The sequence below is a fragment of the Quercus suber genome, unplaced genomic scaffold (assembly GCF_002906115.3).
Source record: "Quercus suber isolate HL8 unplaced genomic scaffold, Cork oak 2.0 scaffold_842, whole genome shotgun sequence".
Taxonomy (NCBI): domain Eukaryota; kingdom Viridiplantae; phylum Streptophyta; class Magnoliopsida; order Fagales; family Fagaceae; genus Quercus; species Quercus suber.
The window spans coordinates 233,226-247,869 of NW_027070272.1; the positions used below are offsets into that span (position 1 = coordinate 233,226).

A 14,644-nucleotide genomic window follows, 5' to 3' on the forward strand; every position below is an offset into this window, starting at 1 on the left:
TTTTTTTTTTTTTTTTTTTTAGATGCTTTTCTTCTTCTTTTTTTTTTTTTTTGGTTTTTTGAAAAAATTTCATGTGGGTTTCTTCTTTATGTTCTGCTGGTTTCTTCAACGTTCTGCTGGGTTTCTTCTCCTTCTTCGTTGTTCTCTGTGGAACTCGAGTCTTATAGACTCAATTTCCACGTTTTTCACTAAGAAAATCGAGTTTTAAAGACTCGATTTTGATTTGGTAGAACTCGAGTCTTTAAGACTCGATATCTATGTGGCATTTTCCTGCTCAAGTCATCAAGTATAAAGCGAGTCTTTGAGACTCGAGTTTTATATACAACTCGAGTTTCTAAAACTCGATATGCTAGTGTGCTAAAACCTTTCGAACGTGTATTAACTTACTATTTTGTCCTCCCTTACTATGCTAGTCTACACATTCCCTCATCATATAACTATATAATAAAAGATGGGTTTAGAAGTCGTGATTGCGCCAAGTGGCTTCACTAAATTGCAAAAAAATTTTAAATTTTTCAATAAATTCAATTTTTAGATAAAAACAAAAAGTTTTTTTTTTTTTATCTTTATTAACTTCTTTGGATAAAGTAACAATAAGTATTCTAATGAACTTCTTCATCTTCTTTTTTTTTTTTTTTAAATTAAAAAAAAAATTTACTAGCTTATTTTAGTATTTTTTTTTTTTTTTATTTTTAGATAAACGTATATCCTACTTCATCTATTTCCTAATTAATAAAACCAAAAAAAAAAAAAAAGAAGAAGAAAAGCATCTAAAAAAAAAAAAAAAAAAAAACCCAACCTTAACAATGAAGTTGTGGACTGAGTCGATTTGGGATTGGCTAGCCGTTGCCCGAACCAATCGAAAATCAAACAACAAGAACAGAATGAAGATGAAGCCCAGTAGAAGAAGAACAGAACGAAGATGAAGAAACCTAGGAAGATGAAGAAACCCAGAACGACGAACGATCTGATGACAGGAGAAACGATCTGACGACAGGAGGAACAATTTGATGACGAAGAATAGAGGAAGAACATAGGAAGAACCAAGAAAGCTGGAGCTCCGATTGGACAATTGAACATTGGATGGGTGATTGGACGATCTGGTCTTCAGATTTGCATGAAGAAGAACACTGGGTCTAACTTAGAAGAACGCAAGGAAGAAGAAGTATTAAAATGGTGAAACTCGAGTCTTAAAAGTGAAACTCAAGTCTTAAAAATTCGAGTTCCACATGGATTTTCCTTTCACATCACCTATCACCTATCACTACTTACAAATCGAGACTTAAAAACTCGAGTTTCATCTTGAAACTCGAGTTTTTGACCCACCAATATTGTTTTAAAATGTGGCAACTAACTAAATTTTTTGATATTTAATGTTATTTGAAAAAAACATTCGTTATATGATAGGATCTACTTCCATTCTAAAATCTTAATTCTTAGACGACACACCCAAAACAAATCCTAGAAATCCCTCCAATACGACTCGACAATGGCTCGAAAGAGAAAGAGAGAGGACGGAAGAAAAGGGAGTACCGGAACTGGCTGGATCTCCCAAATGACTTGACGGTGTCGATTCTCCGGAGGCTGGGCGCAATCGATATCTTAGAGAGCGCCCAGAAGGTGTGCATGAAGTGGCGCAATATCTGTAAAGACCCTTCCTTCCATGTGGCGTACAATCGATATGCAGAATCTCGGTGAACTCCACAGCATGTCCTACAACCTCAAGATAATGCGCAAGCACGCCATCGATCGCAGTTGCGGCCAGTTGCGAGATATCAACATCGAGTACTTTGCCTCCGACCAACTCCTCTACATCACCCAAAGGTATATATATATATATATATCTCGATTTCTGTTTAATTTTTTTATTATTATTATTTGGTTTTGGTGTAATTTTATAATTGGTAAAGTAAGAAATTTGGGTTCAATCCCATCTACATTGCATAAAAAAAATCAATTGGCGTATGTTGGTTTGATGATAAAGATTTTAATTTATTGTTAAGTTTAAAATACATGTACTTTACTTGTTTTTATTATGTTTTTTTGTATTTTAATATTAATCTTATAATAATAATAAAATGTATGAACCACTTTGTTTGTTTAATCGAGTCAATTGTTTTTTTTTTTGGGAGAAAAATCGAGTAAATTGTTGGTTTTGTTTTGCGAACAATGCAAAGTAATCCTAAGTTTTTACCAAAAAAAAAAAAAAGTAATCCTAAGAAACTACATTATCAGTAAAAGAAAGGGAATTGTTAAAAGAGTTGGCATCATATGTCACATGTGCTTATTATTTTGGACCACTTGAACAAAGATCTCATGTGTTTGGGTTTCAACTCAGACTCACTCTATTAAGCAACACGTGTATCTTCTCTGTTTTATGTAGAGCAGTTACAAACTTGGAATAGTTTGGTTGCTTTTTGATATTTGGTTAAGCTTTTGCTTATGCTGTCAGCTGATACATGGATTGATAGCTTCAAATTCAGGTAGGAAGTTTGGATGATTTGGCCTAGAGAATGTTCCTAACTAGATATGTTTGTTTTCTTATTCTTTGAACAATTTTTCTGTGTACAATAGAAAATAAGCAGTACACCAACACATTGCAGCCCTCCTATAGAGAATATTTCTTTTTTTTGATGACTTACTGCAGTTCTCAATCTATATGGTGGGTTCAAGCTATTTGTCTCCAATATTGGATTTGCAGATGCAAAATTCTTCCACAATTTTGTTTTTACTTGTCTCTTTACGGCTACTGGTTCATTTTTTGTCACATCCTTAGTATTTTTGCAGTACAAGTTCCACAATTTTGTATTTACTTGTCTCTTTATGGCTGTTGGTTCATTTTTTATCACATCCTTGGTATTTTTGCAGTACAAGTCAGCTTAGAAGCCTTTGTCTTGTATGTTGCTATTACATTATGGATAAGAAATTGAGTGAATTGGCAGCAAAACTTCCATTATTGGAGGAGCTGGACATGACGATTTCTTCATTGTCAGAAGAACCCTTGAAAGCTTTGAAAGCTTTTGGGCACTATTGTCCTCATTTGAAATCATTAAAATGGAACCAGCTTTGGGATGGACAACCTCACATTCGCATAGAGGGTGATGAGGAGTTTGATGATGACGACGAGGCACTTGCTATTGCAAAGAACATGCCTGAATTGCGCCACCTCCAGCTTAATGGAAATAGGGTGACGAATGATGGTTTGCAGGCCATACCTGATGGTTGTCCTCACCTTGCATCACTTGACTTAAGGAAATGTTTCAATGTCACTCTCTCAGGAAATTTGGGAAAAAGATGTGTTGAACGGATTAAAAACTTGCGGCATCCCAATGATTCCACTTGTGACTATGGAATCATGGCAGAAATTTCTGATTATGGACCATTTGATGAAGATAACTTTTTTTTTTTTTTGAGAGGAGATGAAGAGGACTTAGGAGATTTTTATTTTGACTAGTTCTTTATTATTATTATTATTTTTTTTTAAGAATTTGAAATTTTAATCTATAGTTTCTAATCAACTAACATAACCTATCCATGCGAATGCCATACAGCATGTCTTATGACTTTTGAAAGCGGGAGGAATAGAGTTAAAAAAAAAAAAAATTGTGTATAACCTCCTAGTTGGATTTATTTTATAAATGATTTTGGATTCATCATGTGACTGATTTGTATGTTAAGTAAATTCCATGGTACCTACTATGCTTAGTTATCTATCGATTAATCTTTTGTCCAATTTCATTTATTAAGTAACCTTCTTTTTTTTTAGAATGAAAAAATGGGGGTTAGATTGGTTACTCCAGCCCTCGGGCAGGGCGCCAGGTGGCAGAGGGGAGGGTAAGGCCGATCTCGGGAGACCCTCCCGTACCAACCCGTGTGGGGAGTTACCCCACCAAGGATGCCCACCAATGGACTCCTGCTGGTAGCGGGAATCGAACTTGAGCATGTTAGGCAGAGCGAACGAACCATACTCAGCTGAGCCAATGTTCATTTATTAAGTAACCTGGTGAGACTTTTTGGCTTTTGGGTTATGTGAACTACAATAACTTCTCATAGTGGTTGCCTTATTCCATATAACCTTAATATATTTACATTTTCTTTAAAAGAAACATATACATTTTAATTTTGAAAAAAAAAAAAGTATTGTAATCAACTAAGTATCCTTTAGGAAAGGCCGAAAGGAATTGGTGTTTTTGTTTTCAAAACAATGTGAAAACAAACTTTATACAAGTGTGTTGAAAATCTTTATTTTTAGGTAACTTATAATGCAAAAGTGTGTATTGGGTATTTGGGTATGAGCATCAATTTTTAAGAAAATGTTGTTTTTAGTGACACAATGTGAGGTCTGCATTTTTCAAAATATTTACCGTGCTGTAAATATTTAGCATGGAGTGTTTTTAGAATGTTTATTTTAAATATTTTAAAATTGAAAATTGTATGCTGATAACTCTATATACTTTTTTTTGAAACCGATGAAAACTCTATATGCTAAAAGTATTTCCATTTGAAAATGTATTTACTATTTAGCATCACTAAAATGTAAAAAGTCACTTTATCTATTCTTGCACATCTCTGTTATTATCTCTTGTCTCTGCCTTTTGATTTAGAGAACATTATTAATTCTCATTTCCTTGTTACAGTAATGCTTTCTTTTCAGTTTTAGACAAGTGGGTCACTCATGCTAGTGCCTATCATGACTCACTGCTCTCATTCCTATCATATCAATCCACTTTTCCATCTTGGGTTGAATTGATTACTAGCCATTCCATAATTTCTTTGCAAACTTCTTGTATAACTACTGAATTATGAATAAAAAAAGAATTCAGAAAAGAAGCATTTCTGACTCCACCAAAATCTGTTGTCGTCAACTTGAATCTGCTGTCAACACTACGGATTTTCATCCATTGCAACAAACTTTGCTTCTTGGTATAAGCTCTCACTGCTGCCAATACTTTTATATCTTTATCGCTAAGGTTTTGTTCTATTATCTTTTTTATGTTCTATCGAATTTAGCTGGAACAAATGTTGGTGATATCTCAATCTGGGAAGTAGGTAGGAGGGAGAGGCTTGTTTCTTGAAGCTTCAATGTTTGGGATGTTGGAGCCTGTTCAATGGCCTTGCAGGTTTGACAAATATCTACACAGACCGAAACAGACTTGTACATAAAATTTTAAATTGGAGTATTTCTAGGAAAACTTCTTTGGCTAATAATCTCTAGGTCACTTGATGATAGGCGTCATTGGCCAATGATTATACTACATCTGTAAACTGTGTGATGCGGAGTCCTAATGGTGCCCTTTCTGGTATGGTACTTTGGTGGGATTTATTTATTGATTTTTTTTTTAATTACCATTTGTCCTGAAAGTTTAAACTATTAAGAAAGTGTGAATTTAATCATTTGACCATTGTTCTAATACTCTCCATCATGTGTGAGTCCAAACTTTCCGTTAATAAGTAGGGCCTAATGTATGGGATTGATATTCTTGAGAAACAATTTGCATCTCTGATGATCTTTCCTGCATTCCATTTCAGGCGTTGCATATTCAAAACATATTGTGCCGAGATATCCTATCATGGTGGTGATGATTTGTGGAACCACTTGGAGGTTTGTTTATATATATGTAGTGTAAATTCACACACACACACATCTTTGTGTCTTTGTGTGTGTATGTGTGCGGACACTCTTATAGTTTTTAGTGATTCTTAAAGTTTAATGCTAAGTGCTAACTGGATTTTTTAGCCCCTTTTGTTTATAATTGTGTATCTTCCTTGATTTTTATTTTTTATTTTTTTATAGATTGACACTCAAGTGGTAAGGTTAATGATCTTGCCTTTCCACATCGAAACAGACAACTTTGCGTCATAACCTTGTGGAGAGGAAAAAACTGTTAAGGTTTACTTTACTTGGCATATTCTTTCTGTATAATAACGACATTGGACTGCATTTGTGAAAATTCATTTTTGTGCAGGTGTGGACTGTGAAATGCTGTCACTAGTAATAAGCTGTACACTTTTGAAGGGCATAAAGCACCAGTTTATTCTGCGTGCCCTGATAATAAGGAAAACATGCAGGTATTCAGTTGTTTTATTTGCACTTTTGCTAGTTGACAGTTTTTTTAACATTTCATGAGAGACATTAAAGGCTTGTTTCTCATGCCTCAGCCAGAGCTTTAGGCTCAAGATATTATTCAGTGCATTTATTTTACACTTTGGCTAAGCTTGCAGGGGGCTTATGCATTAATCAGAACAAGGTTTATCAAAAAGTGTTAAGAGGTGATAGATTTCTTCATTGCTTTTGTTTTGTCAAATAAAGCTTTCTTCTTTCCATCTGAAGTACCATCCTTGCTTTCATTAATAACCCAAATGTTCAATATATATTGCAATTTTCTTGGTGCTAAAAATGGCACCATTCATTTCTACTTTCTTCCTTACCAATCTAAATTGTTTTTTTTTTTTTTAAAATGAAAAATGTAAAAGCTTAATTGTCATATCCTAAGGATAGGTTCGCCACTGTGGATTTGGTTTATTATTATAGAGTGTGATGGTGGCTGTGAAGCGGGATTCATGGTCTGGGCTATCATTTTTAGTCATGTAATTTGGTAAACTCCATGATTTCTGAGGGAACAGCTCTTGCAGTCTTGACTTGTACATCTCCCTTTCCTGCCATCAAGAGCACACGACTTTATGCTGCTGCTCAGAAATCAGAAAATGGGTTTCTAAAACTTTCCTTGTTTCATGGGGAAAGAACCAAACAGTGAAAAAGAAATAAAGAAACTTTTATTACACGTCTTTTTTAGCCATTTTAAAAATATGCCTACAACTTGGCGATTGAGGATATTTTGAGAATGGGATGCAATGGGATTTTAAGGCTTGGTTATATGATAATGTGGGTTCAAGAATTGACTATGATGCTACAGGCCAATCTTGCACGACAATGGCTTACAGTGCTGATGGGACAAGGTAGTAAGGATGTTTTATTACATTACTTATCCAACTATTTATTTCCCTAAATTTTTCACTGTAATTGGGCAATTGCTCAAGCTTTATATCATGTTTCTTTTATTGTGTGCATCATAGGCTGTTCTCATGTGGGACTAGTGAAGAAGGGGAATCATACTTTGCTGAATAGAATGAAAGTGGGGGGGCTATCAAGTGTGTATATAATGGTCTTTGGAAGGGGTCTGTGGGGATTGTGCAATTTGATACAATGAAGAACCAGCTCCTAGCTACCGGTGATGAGTTTCAAATAAAATTTTTGGACATGGTTGATGTTAACATCTTTACAACTACTGCTTTAGAGGGTGGATTACTGGTAATGCCCGTGGAAGCCCTTTTCTTGATGTGCTTGGAAGTATTTTGAAGCCCTTCTTATAATTAAACAATCTTTTCCTTGAATATCTTTTAGGCTTCTCCTTGCATTCGATTTAACAAGGAAGGGATACTGCTCACAGTATCAACAAGAGAGAATGGAATCAAAATACCTGCAAATGCTGATGGTCTATAGCTTTTGCGTTCTATTGAAAATCATGCAGTTGATACCTCCAGATGATAGAAGACTTGTAGTTCATGGGGCTTTTATTGAAAGGTATGTTTTTTTGTAAAGTTCACGAGGTTGAGGACTCATTTTCAAGCTCTTATTAGTTAGAAAATTCTAGAAGTTAAGGAATTTATTATGCAATAGGGATTTTCATTATGTTGTGTTAATTATTTTCATGGAATTTGAGAGGATGTCTGTTACATTCATTAAATTGAGTACTTAAATTCAGGTTCTCATACGAGGTGGGGCATTTTAGGTTTTGTTGGATCAGTTTGTCCTCATTAAGGCTTCATTTGCAAGTGATTGTCCGGCTGTGAGCAATGCAATTTTCAGCAACAACTTAAACTCTACAATGCCTTAATTTCTGGGTGTCAGGATTCTGTGTATTAAATTAAGTCTCTGCTAAAATGAACTTAAACGTTTCATGCCATGTTGACTATTCTATGGGCAATAGAAAACAAATTGCAAGGATACTTGCAATGGATAGGGCATTCGCATGGAAATTGATAACAATGGAAGACAAAAAAAAAAAAGGATAAAATTTTGAGAGAGTTGATGGAGGATGACATAGGTAAGAAATTGAAGGAAAAAAAAAAAAATTGGTTGAAGAGTCCACTGGTCCACGTGGTTCTTCATCCCTCAACTTTTTAAACTTTTTAAATGAACTTTTTATTATCAAAAGACAGTATATTTTAGGCAAAGAAACTTGATGTGGGTTGTTACTATTGCTCCATGACTCCACCATATAGAAAGATCATCAAACAGAGTATATCTTATCTATGTGTGACTTGACATTGTATTAAAATGAAATTTAACAGGAATAGATGATAAAAATAATTTGAGGCACATTCTTTTATTTGTTTACAGAAATTCTCATGATTTTGGGTTCTCATAAAGGATTAATGAAAAAAATAAGGGAAAAAATGGTGAAGTTGAAATCATTGTCAAGAATTTTCAGTGACTGAAACTTCTAAGTATCTGGATGAAGATCAATACTAATAAGGAAAAAGAACAAATAATGTGGATAGGCTGATATAAATCAATATATATATAAAAGCAGAGACCTCACGCGGAAGAGCACGAGGTTCTGCCATGTGGCGCTCCCTTTGAAGAGTTTACTCACTCCACATCTCTCTTCTCTTCATGTCTTTTAGCATAGTTGAACATCTGCCTTTGAGTATTTTTCCATTTGACCTTCCACCTTACCTAAATGTTTAATGAGTGCATGTGGTCATTTCTCTTTCTCTCTCATTTAAAGGGGTGGATATCCTTATCTTAAAAGGAATTATAATGCTTTTCATTTATCCGGCCTTGATATCAGATTTGGGCTTTTCGTTTCCACCTTCAGATGTAACTCTTGCATTGCCTAACTTCTCCTATTCCCAATCTTCTTATATAAGTACTAGAACTAGAATACAAATGCAAAAGCATTAATGTGAAGAAGGCAGGGTTAAAAGTATATTGAACCTTGTGGGTTGTGATGACGTTGGGAATCACCATTCGTATCTCTGTCCTCAATTTGTTGGATGATACTTCCTCTGGTACTCTCTCTCTCTCTCTAGATGTTGACAAGCATATGGTTGTAACTAAAATTATATTGAAAGCTTATACTCATTTTGACAAGAAAATAGTTCTTTTCCTTCTTTCTTTCTCTTTGTGTGTGAAGATATGACATTGTTGAATCACAACAATCGAGGATTTGAAGCTTGCATTGAAGAAGAAAGTGAATGTCATGGATGGAATAATCCAAGATCGGTCATGGTGATATCACATGGTAATTGTTCTTTATTTGGGTTAATTATGGAGTACATGAATTGGCAGCCTATAGTGTTATTTCTATATTCCTTGAAAATTTTGGTTGTGTTAAGATCAATTTACTCATTGTACAATAAAAAAATCACATCAAGGATTAGTATAAGATTGGAGAATTGATATTAGCTAGATAAATCTAACGTGGCATGTGTCTACAGATATTATTTCAATAAATGATTTCATATCTACAAAAACAAATTGACCTTAGGTGCTTGGCTACTTGCTGATGCCAATTAAGGGTGAATATGGTGATGGTTGCTGGTGGTGACCAACACACACAACTGGACCCCATTTGGTCTTGTGTCAATTTAGATTTCTTTCAAAGATACAATATTGAGTCACCTGGCCTTAAACATGTACAATTTTATTTAAATGGAATTATAGTGGTAAGTTGGTAACCACATGGCTTTAAAAGTTCACCTGATTTCTTTTTCTTTTTTTATTTACAAATTATTTGGAATTTGTGACAATTCACTCTTGGCACCATGTATTACTATATGTGCAATATATTATAATTCAATTTGGTATCTTCTCTTAAGTTCCATGGCACCGTATTTGATCATTTGGTGTTCTTCCATTGTTAAACTATTTGTAATAATGATTCTGTCACAAAGGAAACGTGCAGCCATAAAAATAACTTCATATATATTATTTTAAAACATGAGGTTCTGTTATACGGTGCCTTATCAGAGTAATTTTGTATTTAACCTTTAATCTCATATTTTGCATGTAACTTTGAATGATTGGCATTCAGCCCCTAAAGCATGTAACTTTGAGGTATCCAATTGAGAAAGAACTCGAAAAGGATTACAACCAAAATTGAATTTCATGTTGTTTTGTATTGTTTTGTTTTCTTATAAAAATGCACTCCTGGTCATTGAAGTGTATTTCCAAATTAAGAGGCTTCATATCAATTTAGCACCCAAAAAAAAAAAAAAAAATTAATAATTGTAATGGATATATGCGTGCAATTTAAAATTCTCGCTTTTTATGAAAAACTATTTACTTCATCTAATTTCTAATTTTTATAACTGTGGGTGCATTTTTGGAGATAGGCAGGGTGTGGCCCTAGCTCCCATTCCTCAACGTCCCACATCGAAGAGAACTCCCTCACCCCCATACCTTATAAGCTGAAGCATTAAAGGAGGGAGTAGCCATCAGTTAAGCCTATCTCCAAAAATGCACCCACAATAAAAGGAAGGAGTAGCCATCAGTTAATATTAACTGATGGCTACTCTCTCCTATCTCCAAAAATGCACCCACAATAACAATTATGCTATAGTCTATATTTTTTTATCACCTTAATTTGTACTACTTTAATTCAACAAAAACCTTTATGTTATCGCAACAATAATTCATATTATTACTCTAATATATGTTCAACATTTTCCATAACCTTCTTTTAAAGAAGCTTACAACATTATCCGTGCATCGCGCGGGCAACCCGCTAGTTATGTATAAATGTTCTAAATAGAAGTCATAAGGGATTAAAATAGTTTCAATGCAAAGGCACAAAAGTTACATTTGACTAGTGTTTTGTAATTTGAAAAGTTGTGGTTGTACGCCGCTTTGCACCAAATTTTCAAAACTTGCTAGGTCCCAATCTATTGTTATCACATTAATTAACAAGGTAATGAAAGAATTAAAGATTTTTTGGTACTATAGTCAAGAACACGAAAGCTCCAACAGACAACACCTGCTGTCAGTATTACAGACTCACAAAATTTCCATCGACCAGCTATATAAATATGTAGGAGTTTTCTACTAAGCACTAGATTCCCTGAATAGCTTTTTGTCAATGGTCTTGAAACATAACTTTTGTGTCTGACTTTTTAGGACCCCCATATCAGAAACAATATCAGCCAACTAGGCTTCTTTGATTCCTGATAGATTGCAGCCACTTCTATAAGGTATAATGGCCTCTCAAATCGCCAAACCGGCCAAACATCACTGCTTTTGGAGTGCCTTAAAACAATCTTCCATGTTACACGGTATGCAAAACACTGTGATCACAATTTAGTTCACTTTGCAAGGTCCCTTACAAGATTTCTTGCACAACTTCCCCAATATAAGTGAGACATAGTTAAAAGTTCAATGTGGACTAGCACTTCATATGCATTAAATGCAGAAATCATTTCAAGCTCGGTGTCCCTTTGATGTAGGAACCATTTTAACTTGATTATGCTCCACAGCTTAGTAATGCCACTTAAAGAGCTGGTAGCCAAGAGCAGTTTTCCATGTCTTGAGATTGAACAACCAAAGAGTGGCCTGTGATCCCCAATAAAAATCACTTCCTGCTTCAGACCCCAATCCAACTCTGCATCTGCATCCATATCTTCATTTAGATCATCCCTTTTCCTCTGCGCAAGTGTAATACATGAAGCTGCCTGCAGAAGAGAGTACTTTGCAATATCAACTCTAGCATTCTTGAGAGCCAAAGTGCCTTGTGTTTAAAAGGGATATTAAATCTTCCTCAACATTTGCTTTGGCAGCAAAAGCAACACCCTCTTCCTCCTCCTCATGAGGAGATTCATCGATAACTGCCCTTCAGCATCCAGTTTCCCATAATCGTCAGCAACCTCTCATACCTTTCCATTTCCTTTTCTCCGAAAAGGATGATAGGTTCACCAAGCTTGCAAAGAGGACGAGTCTGAACAGCCATGTCATAAGTAATAGTAGGCACACCTAGAGCTTTAACACACAGCTTCATTATAAAGCTCTCTTTACTTTGTTGATGAAACTGTGCTGCTTGAGGAACAGTTAAAATGAAGATAGATAACCTAGGAGTAGTACTATGTTGGGCTTGAGAAAGATGGTGCATAGAAAATTCCACTATGAAATTGGAGAATACAAATAGAGTAGCACTAAGAAATTGGTACAAAAGGCATTCTCAAATCCATTTTCATTACATCAAATCTAAAGCACTATCAAATCTGTTCACATTACTAACACAATAATGTCTTGGGCAGTTGAGTTTTTGCCTTATTGAGAAGGCACTGAATCGAACGAATGGCACACCTTGAGTTTTTGCCTTATTGAGTTGTATTGACGAGAGATTATAGCTATTCCTAACAATGAACTTGACCACAATGTTGGTACTTTTCTAGCCTTGAATTGAAACATAAAGTAGGTATATATATTACACAAATTAAAAACCAGAAAATAAATAAATAAAATTTGTTATCAATTCATGGAAGTCTAGTCTCTCACTGGACGAGTTGCCGCCCTTAATAGGTTTGTCGCAAAAGCTATTGACAAATGTTTACCATTTTCAAGGTTCTTAAGAAGGCGTTTGAATGGATGGATGAGTGTCAGAAGACCTTCCAAGACCTTAAGACCTATCTCACAATAACTCCTCTACTAAGCCCGTCTATACCAGGTGAAGAATTGTATTTGTACTTAGTAGTGTCCCAACATACAGTGAGTTCAGCACTAATCAGAGAAGAAGGGAAGATTCAAAAGCCTATTTTTTATACAAGCAGAGTGTTAAAAGGAGCAGAGGGAAGGTATCCTATGATGGAGAAGTTGGTCTTTGCATTGGTAATAGCTTCCAGGAAGCTTAGGCCTTACTTCCAAGCTCATATCATCAATGTTTTGACAGATCATTTAATCAAGAAGGCAATGAACAAGTTGGAAGCTGTAGGACGACTGATCTAGTGGGTCATAGAACTTAGTGAGTTTGATGTTAGGTATCAACCAAGAAGTGTGATAAAGGCTTAAGCATTGGTAGATTTCATTGCAAAATTCACTCCAAACCTTGGTGTGCTAGATAAGGTGGCTGAAGTTAATAAGCGGGTTGTCTATGTAGATGGTTCGTCCACACAATATGCAAGAGGTATAGGGGTTATACTAAAATCTTCGGAAGGGGATAAGTTACAATATGCAACTTGTCTACAGTACCAGACTACCAACAATGAAGTTGAATATGAAGTTCTTAAAGGGCTAGAATTGGCCAAGTCCTTAGGGGCAGCGTCAATAGTTGTCCAAGGAGATTCTCAATTGATCATAGGTCAAGTGAATAAAATATGTGAAGCTAAAGAAGAACGGATGAAGAAGTATCTCAATAAGGTGAAGCGGCTTGTCAAGAAATTTAAGGAAGCTAGTTTTCTTCAAGTTCTAAGAGAGGAAAACATGGAAGCAGATGTCTTAGCAAAGACAGCATCGGCAGATGGATCAGTGGACAAGTATAATAGAGTCCAGTACATGTCAAGCATAGATCTTGCAGAGGTGCAGCAGATTGAAGGAAAAGAAAACTGGATGACTCCAATAGTGGCTTACCTTAGGGATGGAAAGCTTCCAGAAGATAGGGACGAAGCTAGAAAGCTAAGGATCAGAGCGGCTAAATATATCCTCATAGACGAGGTACTATATTAAAGAGGCTTCTCTCAGCCTTACCTAAGATGTTTAGCTCCAGAAGAATCAAACTATTTATTGAGGGAAGTTCATGAAGGAGCATGTGGAAACCACTTAGAAGCAAAAACTCTCGTCCATAAGATCGTTCGTGTAGGTTATTACTGGTCGACCATTCAGGCAGATGTTAAGGTGTGTAATCAGTGTCAACGCTTCAATAATATTCCTAGAAGACCCTGGAAACATCACCCTGATGGCGGCCTCGTGGTCTCTGCACAATGGGGATTGGATATCTTGGGCCTCTTTCTAATAGGGACCAAGCAAATGAAATTTTTAGTAGTGAGGATTGATTATTTCACTAAATGGGTGGAAGCTGAACCTTTAGCAAAGATTACGTAGCAGAACATCAAGAACATCGTCTAGAAGAACATCGTCTGCCGATTTTGGGTTCCCAGGGTACTAGTGTCAGATAATGGAAGGCAGTTTGATAAGACACCCTTCAGAGATTTTTGTAAGCAACTTGGAATAAGGAATCATTATTCCTCACCCTTCCACCTATAAGCAAATGGACAAGCTGAAGTTGCAAACCGATCCTTGTTGAAGATCATCAAGACTCGGTTTGAGGGAGCAAAGGGAGTATGGCCAGATGAGCTATTAGGTGTTCTATGGGCCTACAGGACAACTATGAGGACCTTTATAGGGAAAACTCCTTTCAAACTAGCCTATAGAAGTGAAGCAGTCATACCTACAGAAGTACACATGACTAATCATATGGTGAAGAAATATAAGGACGAGGAAAATGAAGAACAACTTCGTCTTGATCTTGATTTGATAGATGAGGTAAGGATGGCTGCAGAACAGAGAACAACGAGGTGTAAAAACCTTATGGCTGGATAATATAATGCAATGATGAAACCCAGGTGCTTTAATATTGGAGACCTTGTCTTA

At 35.6% G+C, this 14,644-nt stretch overlaps 1 long non-coding RNA gene and 1 pseudogene across 1 annotated transcript; both read left to right on the forward strand.

The window, feature by feature from the left end:
• The window catches only part of LOC112015303 (F-box protein SKIP19-like), a 4,487-nt pseudogene extending 728 nt beyond the window's left edge, over positions 1-3,759 (forward strand).
• Positions 3,760-6,280: 2,521 nt separating this feature from the next.
• On the forward strand, positions 6,281-8,020 carry LOC112015414 (uncharacterized). The gene is made up of 4 exons (XR_002883212.2): positions 6,281-6,957; positions 7,075-7,309; positions 7,403-7,582; positions 7,764-8,020. It is a non-coding gene; the product is annotated as an uncharacterized LOC112015414 (long non-coding RNA).
• Positions 8,021-14,644: the final 6,624 nt, after the last annotated feature.